This window comes from Ostrea edulis, chromosome 5, assembly GCF_947568905.1.
Source record: "Ostrea edulis chromosome 5, xbOstEdul1.1, whole genome shotgun sequence".
NCBI lineage: Eukaryota > Metazoa > Mollusca > Bivalvia > Ostreida > Ostreidae > Ostrea > Ostrea edulis.
The window spans coordinates 43,774,360-43,797,552 of record NC_079168.1 but is presented as its reverse complement, the minus strand read 5'-3'; the positions used below and the strand labels follow the sequence as shown (position 1 = coordinate 43,797,552).

At 34.1% G+C, this 23,193-nt stretch overlaps 1 protein-coding gene, 1 long non-coding RNA gene and 1 pseudogene across 9 annotated transcripts in view; 2 read left to right on the top strand and 1 right to left on the bottom strand.

The window, feature by feature from the left end:
* The window catches only part of LOC125649575 (sodium/calcium exchanger 2-like), a 100,484-nt gene that overhangs the window by 63,150 nt on the left and 14,141 nt on the right, over positions 1-23,193 (bottom strand). For 3 of the 8 annotated variants that reach the window (XM_056164536.1, XM_048877213.2, XM_056164537.1), the window contains exon 1: positions 8,796-11,387. The gene's annotated coding sequence lies outside the window, so the exon portion shown is untranslated. Of the gene's footprint in view, positions 1-8,795; positions 11,392-11,487; positions 11,554-20,542; positions 20,760-23,193 lie in introns of those variants that run through there. The other 5 variants (XM_048877204.2, XM_056164535.1, XM_048877208.2 and 2 more) reach the window with 5 other exon arrangements.
* Positions 11,234-16,115, top strand: LOC130054956 (uncharacterized; annotated as a pseudogene).
* LOC130054535 (uncharacterized) lies at positions 22,334-23,083 on the top strand. The gene is made up of 2 exons (XR_008802812.1): positions 22,334-22,514; positions 22,979-23,083. It is a non-coding gene; the product is annotated as an uncharacterized LOC130054535 (long non-coding RNA).

Below are 23,193 nucleotides of genomic sequence, written 5' to 3'. Positions count from 1 at the left end.
GGTTTTGAAAAAAGATTAACTGATGCAGTTTAACTGTGTTTATAAATGTTATAATAATTCATTTTTTACGGTGCCTCACTTCGGCATTTGATGCATAATTGATGTTAAACATCATAAATAACCTCTTGAATCATCCATTAATCATTTTTCTTATCATTAATTGCTGTTTTGATTAATTGTATGCTGACTGTTTTTTTCTTCATGCATGCAAGAAATATTAAACAGCATTTAAATAAATGTGTTATCTTTTAAGAAGCAAATGCATAAAACATGTGTGTACCAGTACAAGTACAGAGGTACGCAATCTTTCTCACGACAAAGCAAGAGTCTTCCCAATCAATTTAGTTTCTTCTGGAAGTGTTCATCACAAAAAGTGATTGTCTTATTAATCTAGTCTGGTGATACTGTCACTGCAAAATTTACTCCTTGATTTAATTTATTTATCTTTTTTTTTTTACACCTGATTATGGAATAAGTACAATACAAGAAAATACCCAAGGTATTCCAAATAAATTGTTCATCTTGCATTAAGTGTTGTTCACCAATCACTCACTATTTGTGCTCTGTTCATGTTCTGCATTCACTAAGTGTTCAGCATTTACACAGTGTTCACTCATCATTTACTCACCGTTCATTGTGGGAAAGTAGAAACATTACAGGGCTGTATGTCAGTTTGTGATCAAATGCATTTGATGCCTTATTTGTTGTTTTATTATTATACATTTGCAGACTGTCTTTTAATAATGATTAATAATTATAGATAAAAAAACCCTCAATAGCATTTGACAGTCTGGTATTTACAGTCTAGTGACCAACACATTATATTCCTTAGCCCGCTAGAAGTTCTGCAGCGATACTTTGATTCAATGTTTTCATGTACATTGTGTTATTGTTTTATTTTTTATCATATTTCTAAGTTTCATTTTTATCATTTTATCTTTTAAGGTCAAACAGGACTTTTCTGCCATTTTTTTCTAAAACAATTTTTTCATCTCTTTGATATATGAATTATTATTACTACAGAAATTTGATCCAAAGAGACGGATCACATCGAGTTGACAGGGCAAGGATCATAAGATCAAAGGAGTCGCAAAGCGTCAAGTTTGATCTGATAATCTGCGCCTGTCAACGAGATGTGATCCAACTCTTCAAATTAACTATAGTAATGATAAATTATTATATATGTATTATTAAATCCACATTCATAAGATAATAACTGTATTCCAAATCATCAAAAAACACAAACAGTGAATTCATTTTTTGTGTACGCAGTTGCGTGATGCACTGTGACATCATCAGTTTCAGAGACACATAATATGGATTCAGATCACCACTGTGGTGATCTGGAAAGTTGGATCACACTCTGAATTTTACAGTATCTAAACACAGATTATTGATGGGTCAGAGCTCCAGATAATCTTATCTGATTCTTGTATGATTTCTCAAATAGGTTTAAAGGTACATACGTACTTATCTATAATAAAAAAAAATTTGGTTTTTTAACTAAAATGGTTAATGTATCTATAATGGTGATACATAATAATTCATGCAAAGTACACCATTTGATTTCATTTCTGATGGAAGGAATAGGTCGAAATTTTAAATTCATTCTTGATCAATTAACTCTTGGACATCTTTGGTTGCCTTGTATAATGTATGCATTGCACACGCCATCTTCACACATAGTCAGAACAAAAAATGGCATTGGGTAAATTTTGACATTGAGTCCATCGACTTAAGATATGGGAGTATAAAGGACATACCAAACTAAATTTATTATGCTATATCATATGTAAAACACTTAAGAGTAGTTAAATATGCACAGATCCAAGAATTCCTGGGGAAAAAAGCACATGGTATATGCTAATAAGACAGTCAGGTGGTCAGCACTTGACTAATTTTTTTAAGAAAGTATGTCAAAAACGACAGTGTGTCTTTTGAAACTATTTTCATTTATATATCTCTACAACCGTAGTTTTTTGTATGCATATTTAATAGTCAAAGAGTTTTTTGTTTCATTTTATTCATAGAATACAGTAGTATCAATATTTTTATTTAAATCTAACATAAGAATTGGAGTTACCTATAAATTTATATTGCAATATCATTACCATACTTTGTAAATTGGTCTGGTTGGCTCAGTGGTTGGCACGGATCACCTTACTAGTTAATGCAAATGTTCTGGGTTCAATTTCCGATTGATCCAAACATTTCTCTAATCCACAATCTCTTCTCTACACAAATGCATTAAGATGGACATTCATTTTAATCAATAATCTCAGCCCTACACAAATGTAGTAAGAAGGACATTAATTCTAATGGGGGAAATCTCATCGTCAAACAATTTTTGGAAAGATGGGATTTGTTTTGGAAACAGGTCCAAAGTTAACATAGAATTCTAATTGAAAAGTCAATATCATAAATTTATGACTCCAATATTTAAGGAAATTTTGGGGGTTTCATGGGCAGGGGTAAACTCTGATTTACATTGATGAATCTTGGGTTGGTACGGGATACATGGCTAAGTTTATATGGGGCCATATATAGTTCCCACAAGTTGAGGTCAGAGGTTAATTGTAGTTCCGGGGGGGGGGGGGGGGGGGGGTTCAACTGGAACATATTTCAAACAGAAACCTGAATCAGAAACTGGGGACTATCATAACAAGATAAAATCCAAAAACTTTAGAAAGTGGTTTCAATGAAAAATTATTAGCTTATATTTAACCTCAAAGAAAAAAGTGTCATCATTAGGGATACTGCTTCGTACTTTTTCATTCAGTTTATACAAATGTCCAACATCCAGTACAAGAAAGGCCAATATTTAGTAATGGCAAAAGAATCAATCTATGTAATAATCTAATATAAATATCATAATGATCATAATATAAATACTAATTAAAAAATGCTTTCACCAGAAGTCTTGGTGCTTGCAAAATTACACCTTCCCCAAATTATAAAATCTGTTTTCTTATACAGTTAGAGATTTTGGAAATAAAATCTGAGACCTCCTCTATATATTTCACTTGAAAACCCATATCAGAATTAATTAGGCCACATCTGAAATGATTAAATTGTTTTCTCGAAACATTTTACAAACAAATTGATGACCCTTTAAAAATCACAACTGAAGCATTTGATTTGATAACAGTCCAAGACTGGGAGCAAGCATGTGATAAGACATATGTCTTAAGCAATAAAGAATATATATATTAAGCATGATTGTGACACATAACGAAAGTTGAAGATGATTCTCTCATTCAGGATTTCATCTTGGATGAAGAGGTCAAGAGTTGTTATACCCTTGGAACAACTCAAACAGTTCCCAAACTTAAGCTAGCTGGTATTGGGTGGGGTGTACAAAAACATCTCTTCATGCATCTACATATGCTTAAAAATAAACTTGGGGTAGAAATGAAATAATCCATCACGATGGTATGTGGTTCTGAGTCTACTCAGATTTCAGCAAGAAAAAGAGAATATCTTTCAGATTTTATAGCTATAACATTCCTTTCACTTTTATTTCTCTTTACCTTTCTGCATTTGTTTATGCGTGATTTTTTTCATACTAAGGAATATAAAAATTCATATGGAATCCATGATAAATGTTTTAGATAATGCTTTTGTGCAAGAATGTATGACTATTTAAAAGTATTAATTGAATCATCAAATAATGGTTGAATTTCCACAATTTACTGAGATTCATGTGTCTGATTCCTACATTAGATGGAGCAAATTTTTTATGAAAAAATTTCCTTGAGCCCTGCAGTTTATTCATAGAAAAGACAACTCCATGTGGAGTTATCCTTTTCATTTCAAACCCCTAGCTATTTTTTGGACTCCTCCAAGTCATAACAAATTTTATTTGACTCCGCCCTATCATGTCACTTGGATTTTACGATATCAAGGTGATGGTAAAAATATTATAATGTACTGGTTTTTGAAATTCATTCTATATGATCATATCCACATCAATATACTTACATTTCCAATGCTTTTGCTTTTGATATCTTTGCAAATTGTAATGATAGCCATTTCCTCATGCATGCTATGCAGTTATAAACAATCCACTTATTTTGAAGGTTGGGAATTCCCAAAACAAAAAATGAAATTAGAATATGCCAATATGCAAGTTCCGAGTTACCCAGAAGTTATTTCCCTTTGTCGAACTCTTTCGCATTTTATGACGTATGGTGGGTACACAATGTATACATTATATCGTAGACTGGCATTGTACATAATGATTACGTACGATTAATGTAACAAAAGCGTAACTTTTGTTTATATCAAATCACTGGTATGCATATATTCTGGCCATATCAAGCATAATTTGTTTGAATAAGATCATCAAATTGGCTATTGAATCATTATTCGTTTCCTCTTCTACATGAGTGACGCTTTTATCAAAGAAAGATGGCAATTAACAATATTTGTTTGAGCCATTTTGTTATCCAATACTCATAAACTCACTAAAGTTGCCTTTTCCCTGAGATAGGATGGTCTCAGAAACTCTGGATATCATCTTTTAAGAAATAATACAACGATAGTAATTAGCAAATGTACCCACTGTCATCATATTTTACGTCATAATTTACGGAAGAGTTCGACAAAGGGAAATAACTCTTGGGGAACTCGGAACTTCCGTATTGTATCTTGTCAAGTCAAAGTCAACCACTTTGTCTTTTACTACCATATGTTTTATTTAAATTCTTTCTATTGTTTTATCATTTCCTTCATAGCTCTTGCAGGTCTTTTATTAATATATATTATCATTGATCATTAGCACAAAACATTGTACAGCGCATAGAAACTATATGTAATTTTGCGCTTTATAAATGAATAAAATAAAAAATAAATTTCATTTTTGATACAGGAGGTTATGAACTGTAACACTATCTCACACTCTTCATGAAGTGTACTGGCATGAAGCATCACAATTCATTCCCTCATGTATTTTCAAAACTAAAATTAATTTCCTTAAAATGGCAAACTGCAAGTCTCTTTTTCTTGACATGTAAATTTTTAACAAGCATTCTGAGAGTATTGCATGGCAATGAATTGTCCCCTACCGGTTGCAAAATTCCTGGACCGCAACAGTATTCAAAGTTCATTATGTAGGTTATGGTAAAGGGGGAAATTGGGGGACCAAGATAGGAATGGTTGGAAATCAACTACTATTCAAGTAGAGACTATAGACCAGGAAAAAAGACAAATTTAAAAGGTTTAGGTCTTTAACCAAGTCAATAAACTGTGAAATGTAAGTGATCATGAATAACTTTGCTACATTGTTGTATTAAAATGCCAGAAGTTTTAAATGAGTGCAGTACTCTTACATATGTATCTACAGAAATAAGAAACTTGGATGTAAACTAATAATTCATGCTATTTTTCGAAGTCCAGGGGCCATAACTTCATGAAAAATCAACAGACCAAGATGAAATTCGATCTTGATCTGTAACTTGTTAAGGCAAAGCAATTAATGTACCAAATATCAAATGAATATCTGAAAGCACATCCAAAAAAATCCAGAAAACTGATAATTCATGCTATTTTTTCTAAGTCCAAGGGCCATAACTTAGTGAAAAATCAACGGGCTGAGATGAAATTCAAACTTGATCTGTAACTTGTTATGGCAAAGCAATGTATCAAATAAATATCTGCAAGAGCAGAGAAAAAAGTGCGAAAAACTGAACTGACAGACAGACGGACGGACGGAGCACAAACCTAAAGTCCCCTTCAACTTCGTCGGTAGGGGTCTAAAAAGAAATTTCCATATATCTTTCATAATAAAACTAATTTCAATTTGCATTTTGGTGGAGCTATAAATGTAGTTATTGTACAGATGACAAAATTCTATCAGTCTCTATCAATGCCTATACTAACAGGTGTGTCTCATCATTGTTCTTATTGTAGTAGTTTTAAAAGGGTATGGACTCGATTTTGGTACAAAAAATTATTAAGATATTTATGAATTGATAATATGATAGCTAGTATTTGATTTAAGTAAAACATAGCAACAAACCTAATTTTCAACAAGAGTACCGCAAACAGTACATAATACGCCCGTGAAAATGCTTACATAAGGTGTTTTTCTTAAGCCATAATTTGTACAATTTTGCTTCAGGTAGTATCAGCCATCATCAGGCAGTGACATACTTTCTTTGCATAATATGAATAAAGGGTCTTAGCTTAAAACTGTGACAGATAGACAAACCAATAGTTCTGTGTGTAAAATATTTCCCCAAATTCTACCATGTTCAACAACCTGTAAATATTCAAAATGTCAAAGAAAATTAAAAATTGTTGAGAATCAAAATCCTTGCACTCTATGCACATCTTCAAGTTATTTACAGATACCCTAGCTTCTAAACTGTGAGAGGAGTTATAAGGTCAAACCATGTCCTTTATCTAATATAATATTTCCTAAAAATGGACTAAGTTCAACAATGTGTAATTTTCTTAAACTTTGAAGAAAATCAAAATCCTTGCGACATGCACATCTTCCATACCCATAAAAATACTCTGTAAAATAAGAAGGTCCTCACTTGAAAACTGTGGTAGGAAAAACAGCCAAATCATGTACTCTCTATGTAATAATTCCTCAAAAAATAAGAAGGTTCTCACTTGAAAACTGTTGGAAGAGTTCACCAAACAAATCATGTACTCTCTTTGTAATACTTCCTCAAAACTGACTAAGTTCAACAAGCTGTAATTTTCTCAAAAATTGAAGAAATCAAAATCCTTGCCACATGCACATCTTCAATATCCATACAAACCCTCTGTAAAACAAGATGATCCTCACTTGAAAATTGTGGGAGGATTTCACCAGATAAATTATGTACCCTCCATACAATAATTTTCAAATAAAGGGGCAAAACTCCTGCAAAAAAGGTCAAAATGGATCAAAATTGCAAAATGATTTAGGGTGATCCACAAAGAAGCTACATAGCAAGTTTCAGCTTCATATGTGACAGAGAAATGAAATTAGAAACAGAAAACAAACCCCGAACAAACGGACGGACGGACAGGCATCGTTGTACCATAATACGAGACGGGCGTATAAAAAACTAATGTAAAGATGTATTTGAGACATTTAAACTTTTCATTTTCAAAACATTCAGTCATGAGCCCTGTTTATGTTTACATGTCACAAGACTCAACTATCAGCTTTGTGCCAAAGTTGAAGGCTTTGGTGAAAAAAGCTTTTATAATGAAAATTTTTCTGTTCTTTATTTGTGCTTGCTCCCTAAATTGATTTATCATGAACATATGTTGAATGCTTTTGGCATACTTTTTAGAAATCTTGGTGTTCTCATCTCTGCATGTGGTTTCCTAGCTAAGACAAGCCTGTTGACAAACATGATTTTGGCAGCCATTTTATGTAAATACAAAGTATGCCCTGTGTAAAAATATTTTTAATTCACTTATTCACAAAAGATATTATTTCTATCACAAAAAACTGTCAATTTCAATCAATCAAAAATTGTGCCCATGCCCCTTTAACATATTAAGAAATTAATTTCGTTTTCAAAATGAGGGTTCGACGCTTCACACCGTGGCACATACTTCATGAAACGAATTAGTGCTTCATAAAAAGCATGCTGGCGTAAAGTGTTGCAGTTCATAGCCTCATTTATTTTCAAAAAGTAAATTTATTATTTCTCATATGTACATTCTACTTTCATTTCTGTCAGAATTCCCAGTGTTATAATAGACATACTATATTTATCAAAATTCATACACACAATGTTCACAACTGCACCACATTCATGAGGAAATGGCTATCATTACAATTTGTTTATATATCAAAGGCAAATAAAAACTCATAGAAAATTTAAATATAGAAGAAAAGATATCTGGAAAGTTACAGGAAACACCAAAAATTGCTTAAAATAACATCATCTCTTTGCAACTCCCCCCCCCTTTCCCCTCCATAAAAAACCTGTCAAAATTTGCACATTTGATATCCCATTGAGACCTTTAATGTCCAAATTCTCAATAGTAAATTTTAAAAAATTGAATGTGAGCATTTTGTTGAGTATTTATACTATATTGAATTTTGCTGTTTCCCAATACTGGTGAAGCAACTGCAAAGGTTGGAATATCTAATATATATTTTTATTTGAAGGTCCTCTCATGATCTTTTGATAAGTCTCATGATCTTTTGATAAGGTTCTGAAAATTTTATTTAAAGTTCCTCTCATAATCTTTTTAACAGAAGAAATTCTATTCATCACAAATAAATCAAATCAAGTATTTTTACTTTCCTGTCAAACACGAATTGTTAACAAAGGACACTTCTTATGTAAAACAACTTTGTACTTCGTACATTTAAGAAAAATGTTAAAATGCGCTTAATGCTCGCATTGCTAATCATAATAATTCATTGTTAATTAAAATATCCAAGTATATATACCTAATTATCCTTCTACTTTTCTTATAAATCAATAAATTACATGTCTACTTCTTTTTTTAATGTGCTTAAAACCCACTTGGTTTTCACTTGCATTCAAATAAAACTCAAAATCAAAACAAGAATTAACCCTTCAATTTGTGACACAAATCAATTTTACAAAGTCATTCATGCCATGTAAAATGAATTTCAATTTGACAAGATCTTTGACTTTCTGATTTATAAGTCCATCAGAATCAAAACCAGAATACAGAGATGAATGACAGTAAAACACTGGGGTTTTTTTTTTGCACTTGTCAAATCAATAATTATATCTAATGAACTCTTTTGTGAAATCTCATAGAATCAGAAATCACACAAGTAGAATAAGCATTTGGAAACGTACCCCCAAGGAGTTGACAAGTTCCACAGACCCTGTCCTGCTAAGTACCATTCAAGTGTGGCTTCAAATCGTACTCCATCAGCAGCATTCTGCAATAGTTAGCATGCCAACTATATACACTGTACTATTTCATTCAATAAAGGTATCACCAGGTTTCTTCCCCCACACAATGTAAGTTCTCATAACATGTCATTAACTTCTAATAAGAATTGTCCCAGATCTGAATAGCGGCTTTGGTAAACCTAGCAAAGACATTCAAGTTTGCTTAACAGTAAAAGTCCTGTGAACTGAAATAGCATGCTAAATAAGTGACGTCAAACTATTACTTTGGCAAATCATTAAAAGGCTTTGTTACTACATACATGTATTTGCTGTTTGGTCGAGGAATTAAAAAGCAGCAAATCCATACACAAAGTATAAGAAAGGACAGGTCATATGAATAACCTTCACTGTATATGACTAGTTAAAAAACTGTGTGAAGAAGACATTAAATATCTTTCAAGGCTGATCAGTTCTGTCAAGAATGAAAGCACAACCAGCACACTGATCATAAAGCATTGTGTCCGCGCTGACACTCATTTTTATGCGATTTCTTTTAACAATTCTTTTTCAGAATTTTGGTAATCCCCTTGTGCAGTTGTGTATAGTCATTTTCAGGTGATGAAGGAAGAGCCATTAAATCTTTCTGTTATTTTGTAAAGCCTATATACTTTAATAGTAAATATGAAATCCACACTGACATAAACTGAGAAAATTCAGCTGATTTATAAACATAAACATTCTACAGGATATATAAAAAACTTCTGTTAATTGTGCTCAGATATGGGCCAATCTATATTTACTAGTGATTCTAGTTCCTTCAGACCCAGGCCCATTACATCTATTCCTTTCAGCGTAATACTTGTCCGCAAAGTTTGAAAAATATATTTACTTTTCCGCAAAGTGTCATTACGTTTTCGCAAAAAAATATACAGCGATTATTATACACAAGCATTACGTTTGCGCAATTCACCTGTGGCGATATGTTCAACTCAGGTGATTATAAGATCTTATCAGTTATGTATGTCTGTGAAACATGGAGATCGTACACACTGAAACCAACAAGGGAAAACCATGCATTTTATATGATGGATATTCCTACAGATTATCACATACTTTGAAGAATGGTGATGTTGTATACAGCAATAAACACGCTGTATCGTGTCATTTTATCAGTATTAGTAACTTTTATGCTGTACGTTGTACTGTCGGAATTTTAAAATAAATATGCCATAGAAATGCTATGGTTCTTTTTTGTTTTTTTGTTGTTGTTTTTTTTTTTTTTTGTTTTTTTTTTTTTTTGTTTTTTTTACATGTAATCCAATTAAGAATGCTGGTTTTTTTTTGGTTTTTTTTTTACCTGTAATCCAGGTAAGACATTTGCGGTATCATAATGCCATATTTTATATAGCAAAAAAAAAAAAAGATGAAAACTTGCGGAATAACATTTTTTGCAAATATGTAATATCAATTTGTGGAAATGTGGTGCACAAATTCCTTTAATTCTAAATTTTTATATTTAATCTGACATACAAACTAAAGCCTTGATCCTATCCTGCCTGAGGTCAGTTTTAACGACACTAAAATTGTATGTCTGTTAATATGCACAGGCTATTTAGTTTTCAATCAGAGAATTCCATTTTTTTTATTTTACATAATATCTACATTAACTTTGTATCTTCTATAACGTACATTCCTTTTTAAAGAGGGATCTGATTCTCTAGCAAACTTGAACAAATTTAACACTTACCTAAAATATATCCAATAATAAAACCCCTCACAGACACATTGGAGGGTGGGAAATAGAGAATTTGTGCTCACTGAAGAATGAATGGTTTTCAAGATATAATCTGGACAACGTAACACACATACCCTCACAATGGAAAAAAAATATATGTATAATTTCTTGAATGTTAAAAATTCTCAATCAAATAGCAAGTGCACAACTTAATTATCTATATAAAGTATACACAAGGTTTTAATCAAATCTGTTCATCAGTGTTAAGATATACTCTGGATAAATTACGTCTACAGGTAGACAGACAAGGTTATTCCAGTATAACCCCCAAAATTCTTTTGCAGAGGGTATAAAAATGCAGTGGTGTAAGACATGATCTTTTATTCTCCCATTATCTCACTATGTTTGCAAAAATGTGCACTTATATGACCTTTGACCCCATAAACCTCTTTGAGGTCATGGGATACCATGACAAACTTTATAAAAAATTGTTCCCTGTCCAATTCCTAACAAAATTATATTGTCATATGCCTACCTCAAATTGTGATACATGCAGATTTAAATCGATTTACATTTTACTCTTTAAAAACCTCTCAAATGTGTCGGTAGAGAAAGGGTTAAGATAACAATTTCGGGTCAACAATATGCAATTTTGAGAGGAAAAATGGCTGGTCAGTAGGATTATGGGAGTTCAATTCAATGCTGATAATTCAGTAAATGTACATAGACACAAATTTTCTTGGTCCTAAACTTTAAAGCTCTCTGTGCTCCCTACAAAATTAAACTGAATAATAATTATTACATTGATCTATCATCAGGGCAAGTACAGCTACATATATACATGCATGTATCCAGAATTTTTTTCAAAAGGGGGGGGGGGGGTCCAACCCTTGTAATTTCTTCCAGGGGTCCACTTACCTATAGGTACTTAAAACTTTGTCTTTTACGACTGAAAGTGCATAAAAATAGGAAAGTTGGAAAAACCTGAAACACAAAAACATCTCAATATTACATTCGCCATTTCATCATAAGCATTATGACGTCAATATGACAACCATAACATCAGATTGCTCTATTGGGATAAGATCAACATGCTCAAGAATTTTTCTGACATAGCAAACGAGTTCAAAGAGACATTTTAATCATTCTAATTCAATTTAAATTTCAAAATCAAATAACATCACACACTACCAGTGTTTACAGCTTAGCATCTTCATTAACTCTACTGGTCCTAGATCAGTAAAACCATGTAAAGTTACTGATCCTGTACCAGATTTGTCTGTCCTTCTGGTGACGAAGATAAAATGTAATATTGTAAAAGAAATAAAATGCAATGATCCAGACCAGGATTTGAACCCATTCCTACTGAATCTCCAGTCTGTTGCTGTACTGAGCTATTTGGCCACTGGCAATTGATCTCTTCTGACCACATTCCTCCCTCCTTAAATGTCTTCATACCTTGAAGACATCAACCCAGGATCTTTATCCCCTGGCAGGCATTTTCACCTGTCAATTCCCTAGGAGCTGGTCTTCAGCAACAAATGTAACAGGAAGGAAAAAAAATGCAACAGATCAGACCAGGACTTGAACCCAGGTCCCCTGAATCTCTAGTTAGGTGCTCTACTGAGCTTTCTGACCACCAGCACTTGATCCCATCTGACAACCACATTCCTCCATCCTTAAATGTCTTCAAACCTTGAAGACATCATTCCAAAATCTTTATTCCCTGGCAGTCATTTTCACCTGTCAGTTCTAGGGGCTGGCCTACAGCATTAAATGTAATGGAAAGGGAAACAAGAGACCCACAGGCCTTATCAGTCACCTGATTATTAGCTGAAAGTATCACCCAGCCCCAGGGGCTACAACATTTAGAAAAAATTTCCTGTTCTGAATATCTAAGCTAAATTCTTAATATTCAGCAAAAGTATAAAACAAGATTTAAATGCCCTCAAAAGTGCCTATACTGATGAAAAGATTTACAATTTTGGTAGAGGCCTGTCTGTTCTACATCACTATGCATTTAGTTTTTCTTACACATGTGCAATTGTAGATGTCTAAGAAATTTTTGGCAGCTAGTTTTTCCCTGCCCCTAAGGCCCCAGGAGTGGAAGAGTCCTGAAATTTTCAATTTGTCACCCTTGTTTCAAAGATATGCTTCAGTCTAAATCTGATGAGAATTGGAATTGGAATGGTAGTTATCAAGTTGTTCAATATGTTCAGTTGTTAACACATTTGATTACTGACCATTTTGGCCCCACCCTAATACCAAAACTCCAACCCTGGGATCATGAAATTTGCAATTTTGGTAAAGCACTACTTGCTCATTCTAAGTATCCATTCAGTTTCAATTTAGTATCAATAGCATTAAAGAAGATGCCTTTTTAATGCTTTATACACATAAATACTATCAACCAAATTTGGCCCCACCCTGGAGTCAGAACCTCTATCCTAGGGATCATGAAATTTTCCTGTTCTAGATCACTAAGCATTTAGTTTTTCTTACACATGTGTGGTTGTAGAGAAGATTTTTGAAAAATGGTCAATTTCTGGCAGTTTTTTGCCTGGCCCCAGGGATGCAGGAGTCCTGAAATTTACAATTAATGTTCCTCTTGTCCCCAAGATCTTTCAAACCAAATTTGAAAAGAATTGGAATGGTAGTTATCAAGAAGAACTAAAAATTGTTCAATTGTTAATGTACAACAGATGATGCGCATGATGATGAACGATGATGAACGCAGACCAATTGCAATAGGTCACCTGAGCTGCAGGGATATCCCAAAAAAGTCAAGAAAACTGTAATTCAAGGTTCATAACTCTTTTAACAATAAGTCAAGAAAATGATCTATAATCCATTGATATGAGTTCATGTATAAATTATAAATTCATTAGCTGCAGGGATATAGCCAAAAAATCTAGAGAACTGTCAATGCACGGATGCATAAGCTGATCACTGTTAGGCTCCCAACTATAAGCAGGGCCCTTAGTTATATACCCCAACAATTGTAAAACTAGATGTGTCGGCACAACACGAATGCCCCCACCTGCAGTAAAGTCAAATGTAGGAAATTCATCTAAGTATAGCATTGAATGGGGTATTCAGATTGTATGTTACATGCATTTAGTACAATGAAGAACTCAACAACAATCCTTAAGTTTATATGTTTTAACAGCCATAAAATAAATACAACTCCATAAAAAATCAAAGAACTGGAAGAAAACTCAAACTCGATCTGTAACTCATCAATATACATCTGCATACAAAAAATCAGTTCAATATTGCAAGTTGTTTAGAAAAAAAAGTCTGAAAATTGGTCATAACAGTATAATTTTTCTATGTTAAAGGGGAACAACTCCATAAAAATTATGAACAAACCGGAACAAAATTCAAACTCGATCTACAACTCATCAATATACACCTGCATACAAAAAATCAATTCAATATCTCAAGGCATTTATAAAGAAAAGTCAGGAAAACTGTTCCCAATATTAATTTTTCTACGTTAAAGGAACCCAACTCCATCAAAAATCAATGAACCGAAACAAAATTCAAACTTGATCTACAACTCATCAATATACACCTGCATAAGAAAAATCAAATCAATATCTAAAGGCTTTTTTTTTTTTTTTTTTAAAAAGGCAGGAAAACTGGGTGCCGAAGAAGGACGGACAAGGGTAAAACTATATGCCCAAACCGGAGGCATAAAAAATTATGAAGAAAATTACCCACCACATGAATTTAAGGAAAGAGGGAAGGGACTAGTTACTTTTCAATGATCAAAATGGCATGAGATGCACAGCATGTATTGACACATGCTGAATACTTAAGGCCCCTAAAACCATTTTATTACTAGGTCAAAAGACTACAGGGTAAGCACCTGTCACTGATCACAAGAAATCAGTATCGCATCTCATTACCACAAATACTGTAACATCTCAGACTGAAGCTGCTGACAAGAAATCAGTATCGCATCTCATTACCACAAATACTGTAACATCTCAGACTGAAGCTGCTGACAAGAAATCAGTATTGCATCTCATTACCACAAATACTGTAACATCTCAGACTGAAGCTGCTGACAAGAAATCAGTATCGCATCTCATTACCACAAATACTGTAACATCTCAGACTGAAGCTGCTGACAAGAAATCAGTATTGCATCTCATTACCACAAATACTGTAACATCTCAGACTGAAGCTGCTGACAAGAAATCAGTATCGCATCTCATTACCACAAATACTGTAACATCTCAGACTGAAGCTGCTCACAAGAAATCAGTATCGCATCTCATTACCACAAATACTGTAACATCTCAGACTGAAGCTGCTGACAAGAAATCAGTATCGCATCTCATTATCACAAATACTGTAACATCTCAGACTGAAGCTGTTCACAAGACTGATTGCATTGAATGAAGACAGAAACAAATTAAACTGAAATTTCAAAACATTCATGCACTAATTAATAAAAAATAATCGTCAAATCAGTGACTTAATTTGATTAAATGAACTTGATATTGCCAAAGGTTTTGAACATGGAACAGCTTACAACAAGCATACAGCAGCTACAGCTTTTTTATAGTATTTCTGCTGTAGAAAAGGGAAATATGAGTGTATTGTTGAAGTCCATCAAATTCTTTTCTCTTGCTATGAATGGTAGTACATGTACCAACAGCACAGTTGTGGAGAGAGAAACACTATTTTTCACACAGCCAAAAATGGAAAGATTACATTGTATCTTGATTTGTTTGTGAGAGCCAAATTCTACATCTTCATTAAACTTCTATATATTTGTGAAAGTCAGCATGAAAGAAAATGGATCTGAGCAGCAAATGAGTTAACTTCTTAGCTTCAGAAGAGATGGGGCTTCAATGTGGTGGGTAAGAAGATTGGACTATATAGTCACTTTAATATGATACAGAAACCCTGAAATCATTGGAATACATTTCTTAACACATAGGTTGGAATTGACATTTAAAGCAGTTTTCAAAATGACACACTGTACACTCTGCTAACACTACTACTTGGTTATTATTATATGTACATGTATTTTACAAAATTAGTTCTAAAAAGAAAATGTCTGGGAGAAGCATACAGGTTTGTTGAATTTTATTCATTACTCCATGTTTATGCAAGTATGACATTTCATTCATTCAGTATGCCTAATATTTCTTCTTATTAGATTTAAGGTGTGAGAGGCACATTGCCTGAGATGCCTCACAGAGTAAATGGAAGCAGTTGGTTGCTCCATGTGAGGAATATCTTGGGTACACTATTTGATACCTTTCGTTACAGTGTGCATCGCATGGAAATGACAAGGCAGAAGGACTAAATGTTTGGATGTTGGAAAATTATTCCATTGTGCTGTATGCTGCACTTTTTCAGATACATAAATGATAGTTAATGTAGTTATGGAAACACATCAAATATTCATATGATGAATTTAAGCCATTGGTCTTCTCGTGTGTTTATCCTTAACGCTCCAGAAAAATGACAATACACTGGGAGATGTCAAAGTGTGTTTTAAAAGACCTCCTACTTTAGATTAACATCAAGTAAAACTAATAGATTTATTTCCCTTCAGAAATAAAAATGAATGTCCCCATGATCACATTCCCCCCCCCCTTTTAAAACATTATTAGGGACTAGTATACCAGAATTCAGTAGCTTCAGGAATTGGCCCTGTGAAATGAAATCTGGTATACTACTGTAGAGCCAGTTTGTATTTATAATTGTAGCTATATTCTATTTATTTTAAGGAGGAATACTACACCAGAGAAAACAAGATGTGTTTGTGAAACACAAATGCCCCCGATAATGGCCAATTACGAAGATGGCCAAGATCACAAGGGCAAATATCTTGGTACCAGTAGAAAGATCTTGTCAAAAGAAATGCTCATGTACAATATGAAAGCTCTAATATTTACCATTTAGAAGTTATGACCAATGTAAAAAAAAAAATTTAAAGTAGGTCAAATGTCAAGGTCAAAAGGTTCAATACCAACGGAAAGGTCTTGTCACAAGGAATACTCAAGTGAAATATCAAAGCTCTATCTCTTACTGTTCAAAAGTTATTAGCAAGGTTAAAGTTTTCAAAAAGTAGGTCAAACTCCAAGGTCAAGGTCACGGGGTCAAAAATGTTGGTACCCACGGAAAGGTCTTGTCACAAGGAATACTCATGTGAAATATCAAAGCTCTATCACTTACTGTTCAAAAGTTATTAGCAAGGTTAAAGTTTCAGACAGAATGACAGAATGAGAGAATTACAGAATGACAGAATTACAAAATGACAGAATGACAGACAGGACAAAAACAATATGCCCCCCCCCCCGATCTTCGATCTCGGGGGCATAAAAATGAAGGATTTGTACAACATTATTTTGAAATTAAATGCTGAAAGTTTTCAGTAAAAAATGCCGGTTTAGTAAAAGTAATCTAGATCTGGGGGGTGGGGGGGGGGGAAATAAAACCCCTACTAGAATCAGACTCATGATCTACAGATTCACAGTTGACATGCTAACCTACTGAGTTACTACTCAGCTAGGCAATTAATTCTAAAAGGAATGGAAAAATACTGTTAATATCTATATTTTCATTCATGTTTTAAAAGGATGTCGGCAATCATGACAATGTAGTATACCTCCTTAACATTATTGATTAATTCTAATAAGATATTTCATTGTGTGGTTTATTTCCCTATAGTTTTGGAACACTTACCTAAGTAATTAGTGCATATATACAGTGTGTGATACAATGGTGTTGGCTGATGCAAATTTTATGACTACCCTGTATGGTGTATATGCTGTCACTTACGCATGCATCTGCTTTTAGAGTACTCTCTGTGGGAGCAGTACTGACTCTCTGTGGGAGCAGCACTGACTTTGTGGGAGCAGCACTGAGAACTGACTCTGTGAGAGCAGCACTGACTCTCTTTGGGAGCAGCACTGAGCACTGACTCTGTGGGAGCACTGACTCTCTGTGGGAGCAGCACTGACTCTCTGTGGGAGCAGGACTGACTCTCTGTGGGAGCAGCACTGACTCTCTGTGGGAGCAGCACTGAGCACTGCCTCTCTGTGGGAGCAGCACGGACTCTGTGGGAACAGCACTGAGTACTGACTTTCTGTGGGAGCAGCATTGACTCTCTGTGGGAGCAGCACTGACTCTCTGTGGGAGCAGCACTGACTCTCTGTGGGAGCAGCACGGACTCTGTGGGAGCAGCACGGACTATCCTGTTTACTTGTCTAATTACTACAATCATCTTTGGAGTGTTCCTTTGAAGTTTTATATCTATTTTGATGAGATTTTTATAAAATATGTGTATATCTTAAGTAAAGAGATGAAAAAACCTGTAGAGAGATATCACAAGAAACTAATAATTCAGGATGTGGAGATGGCACACCCAAAGCCATGGCAACTTATAACAAGTCACTAATAATTCAGGATGTGGAGATGGCACATCCAAAGCCATGGCAACTTATAACAAGTCACTAATAATTCAGGATGTGGAGACGGCGCACCCAAAGCCATGACAACTTATAACAAGACACTATAATTCAGGATGTGGAGACGGAGCACCCAAAGCCATGGCAACTTATAACAAGTCTTTTGAGAGTGAAAGTACATAATAGTGTAAAAGTGAGGAATCAGATGAGTTAGAGTGGGAGCTTGATCAAGGTGAAAATAAGAGTGAATTTTGAAGATTTGTGTTGGAGCTGCAGAAGGAAATATTGTGTTAATAAAATGTTCAATGACCATTTAAAGTGTTATTGAAATGTAATTGGTATTTGGACTGACTGAGAAAAAGATTTTATGAATTCTGTATCTTAATCAGGTAAATGGAGTAATCTGTAGTCAAACTCAGTATGAAAAGAATGGTCTAACAATTGGTATGAAACATGCCAGTCAGTATTTGAACTAATGACAGGTTGCATTTGCAAATCAGATCATTGATATCAGCAATATTTGACTTTTCCTTTTCCATTTAACCGACTGCAGAACTGTAGGTCGCAGGTTCAAGTCCACCAGGGGTTTTTAATTTTTTCCAGATTACCTTCTACTAAAACTGTATTTTTTGACAAAATAAAGTAAATTTGAAAATTTTCAACTTCAAAATATTGTTGTAAATATCCTCTACTTTTCATCTACATCAAATTTCTCTGGTGTAGTATACCTCCTTAAGTTGAGTTATTATTTAGCCATTAACAGGTATGATCATTGAAGCAGATATGGTATTTTTCATTTCGAATTCACCAAGACATATGAATTTGAATTTAAGCAAGTTTTGTTAATAGATAAAATGCCATTGCCATATTAAAATGTCAAGTTGAAGGCCAAAGCAAGATACTTTTTTTCTCAAGATGAAGTTTTTAAATAAGAATACAAAAAAAACAGGTCTCATAATAAAGGAGCATAAATAGTGTCCATGGGAATTCCAACAGACTGCTGAAAGACTTGATCACCAAAGACTCCATAGATATTGTCAACAAGAAACTCCAGCATTTTTTTTTAATATCAAATCACGAGTACTTATGCATAGAATGAAATGGTGTTTAACAAAGTAGTTTTTTGGATAACTGATCACAAAATATATTTCTGAGTTCCAATCTTATTGAAGAAATAGCTGTCTATGGTGTCAAAAGGCCTAGTCTTTAATTCATTGTGAGGAATGGTGAAGTAAAGTGTTGAAAAGTCAGGTTTTTATGTTGATTTTAGAAAAGTTCTGTGATGTCAAATTTATTACTGCTATATAGCTATTTTCAGCTACCATCTCCCAGTTAATTGACAAAAGGGCAAGACTTTAGTCCCAAAAATGCTTTGTGCCTAAAAGTTTGGTAGAAAAAAGTCAAAAATGAGAAAGTTTAGACTTACTTCAATTAGAAAAAGTTACTTGAGCTTTCAGCAGCAGCAATGAATTGTAAGAGGATAATGAAGCAGCAAAATCAAACAGATGCAAGAAAGCAGAGCAATGCTCCCAATCACATGTTAGATTCACACACCATCTGATGATGAAATCTATGTAAGTTATCAAGTCAAATCTCAGTAACGGGTATCATCAGTGGTTACAATGAATGCAACAGCAAATATACTCGATCCCACAAAGATATGCAACACTGATGATATACCACAGGACTAAAGGATAAAAAAATCATTAAAATTATATAGTACAATATGTCACTAATGTTGCTAATTTAGTTCTAGGAAAGGTTACATCTACCTGTCATATTCTGGACCATTGAAAGATTGAAAATAAATGGAATAGTATCCAGCAGTGTAGTGAACAGTGGGAATGTGACAAATGTAAACAAACCATCAATGTTTACCTAGAACATTATAATACAGCCAAGTCTGGTACACACATCAAACAAAATGCCATTACAGAAAGGTAGAAAATCACCTCTTCCACATACCTAAAAATTCTACATGTTATACTGGAAAACAGAATTAAATTGCAGTGTAGTGTTTCGACCTTTATGAACCATGGATAGCGGTCTGCATATAACTCATTGCTTAGAGCACCTGACTAGCAATGCAAGGGTCCTGGGTTTGATTCAAAAGAGAGAGGGAGAGAGAGGTAGAGAGAGGTAGAGGTAGAGAGAGAGAGAGAGAGAGAGAGAGAGAGAGAGAGAGAGAGAGAGAGAGAGAGAGATTACAGCAGAATAACATTTTGCCTATTAATGAAGTTTGGAAACTGGAGATACCAGAAAATGGAAATATTGATATGGTGAAAATATGAAGAATCATCAATGGAAAACAATTGTCAAATCCTCCATTTGTAAAATCATACCAGCAAATATGAAAATGAATTATAATTCATATAAATTTAAAATATGTTACAAACTAAAGCCTGTAATCATTGGAAATTAGATAAATCTTGATCTTAATTTATAGATAATTACCTTTACTCTTTTCATTTGTTTTAATCCAAAATAAATGTGCAAATTCAAGTTCTCTATGTTATATTCTTGATCAAACTTACCAGTGGACTCAACATTTTGACAAAGTATGTACTCTATAATGATCTGACATGCGAATTCCAAGTTGTCCAATTGTTGTTTCTATTTGTTGAACTCTTTAGTATGATGAAATGCTGTCACACAAAATGTATTTTCACACACGTGGTGGGTACAAATGCCCATTGACACAGTCATATCTTGCCTAATGGATGATTACCAGCCACAATGCAACCGCCTGAACTGTAGAGGAACAAAAACACTGCATTCATTCAAGACAACAATGACCAAAGTGACAACACAATGGCATTTCATATCAATGATGTATATACCATATAAATCTACATCTCGTCCAAAAGAACCTCAGAAAAACAAGAGACCCATAGGCCACAACACTCACCTGAGTCACCCTGCTCCTGCTGTTCATCTTCAGAAGATTTTAAAAAAGATTTTTTACCATCTTTATTCCCACGAAAAATTTTGAAGACCCCCATCTTATTAGTCAAACAGGGTCATGACTTAACCCAACTTGTATCCACACAAAATAGAGATGCTCTGTATGTATTATGTAAAATGTTATACCCAATTCTAGCTCCATCCTAACCCAATGGTCCATTTTTTTTTTGGACTGATTGATTGTTTATGGTTTTAAAAAGTAGGTACCATGTTTAAAAAAATGACATGTAAATTTTCTGAAGAATGTCCGATCACCAGTGGTTCTTGCGAAGAAGATTTTTAAAGATTTTCCATATATATGTATGTAAAACTTTGATCCCCTATTGTGGCCCCACTCTACCCCCAGGGTCATGATTTTAACAAACTTGAATCTGCACTATGTCAGAGAGCTTTCATGTAAATTTCAGCTCTTCTGGCCCAGTGGTTTCTAAATGACCCCACCCTATTTTTGTGATTATCTCTCCTTTGAAGGGGGCACGGCTCTTCATTTGAACAAACTTGAAAGCCCTTCACCCAAGGATGCTTTCTGCCATGTTTGGTTGAAATTAGCCCAGTGGTTCTGAAGAAGAAGTTGAAAATGTAAAAAGTTTACATATGGACAGACAGACGACTGACAACAGGCAATCAGAAAAGCTCACTTGAGCTTTCAGTTCAGGCGAGCTAAAAAGTCTAGAAAACTGTCAAATGCTTGTTATTTTCTAAGTCCAAGGTCCATAACTCTTTCAACAAGAGTACAGTAAACAATACATAATACATCCGTGAGAAGGTTGTTTGTATTATGACATTGATTGGCAAACATGGCTAAAATGCCAGGAGTTGTAGAGGCTTTAATTAAGGTAGTATCAGCCATCATCAAACTGACATACTTTGTCTTATAACATATGAATAAAGGAAGGTCAGTAATATATTACTTGTACCTGGTCTTTTAAATTTTCATATATCTATTCAGGGAGGCTTATTCGATATATGGGTTAACCTTACAAGAGGCCCATGGGCCACATCGCTCACCTAAGTCACCATGCCCTGCCATTGTTCATTTGTTGTGATTTTAAAAAACAAAACATATTGTGGTCCCAACGTAGCCCCAAAGTATCACAACATAACTGGAAATGAATTCACAAAACAAAGAGATGCCTCAACAGTACACCAATATGAACTAATATGATCTTGCTGTTCTGGATAAGACCAAGGTCACAAGGCCATAGATTATGATATAATATGAAGACCTTGCCATAATTAAAGAAATCTACATAAAGAATATGAAATCTCTATCTTCAGGGCTCGCGCTGCCCATCGCATTTGTTGCATTTTGCGATTTTTCAGGGGAAAATGCGACAGAAATTCCGGAAATGCGACACGGACATTTCGTATTTTAGAAATCGCGGCGCCATCTTGGATTTCAGCTGTTGGCATCCAAACAGCCTCAGGACTGTTTTACCTGTGCAGAATGTGGATACCCTGTCGCATGGGAACAATAGACGTAGGAGTGTCTTGTTTATTTAGCAGTTTACACAAGACAAAAGGTTGATCCTCTGTGTGCAGGTAGGTGTGAATGAAATGAACTTTACACGTGCGAGTTGCCTACATATCGTAATGAAAATAGAAATAAAGTATTCTGTGTAGCTTACTGGGGAGGTACCTGTTTTAGACTGGGAGGAATAAAAAGCATGTGACTATGCACACAAGCTAGTTAATGGAAGATACTTATCAATAATTTGTTTTTATTTGTCAATAAAAACATATAAAATTTAATTTGTCGGTACAAAAACAATTTCATCTAGAAAATTAAATTATTGAATGTTCAGCTACATTTTCTAATCCATTTGACGGTAGTATAGTTTTAAAATGGGGGAATGTTGGGGAAATTGTATCATTCTTTAGGTCTTTGGTTTGATCTATATGGAAAATGGCCATGAGGAAACGCAAAATTGTAGGTTTTTCTGACATTGCTATGCTGTCATCTTTTGACTTCACATCATCTTAAGCCATTTAAAAATTTATTTCAGACTTCCCGAGTTCCCTTTTCTACAACATGATGATATTTACTAAAGGACTGCCTTGCCATTCAAGATTTCAAGATGAAAACAGGATTCTTCAGTGAATTCTTTGAAGAATGTGATGTTGTGGAACTATGATGATGTGTTATGTATTACAGTAATTAATCTTCAGTATCTTTGTCATCAGTGACTTTTTATAGACTGCAAATTTAATGTTAATGATG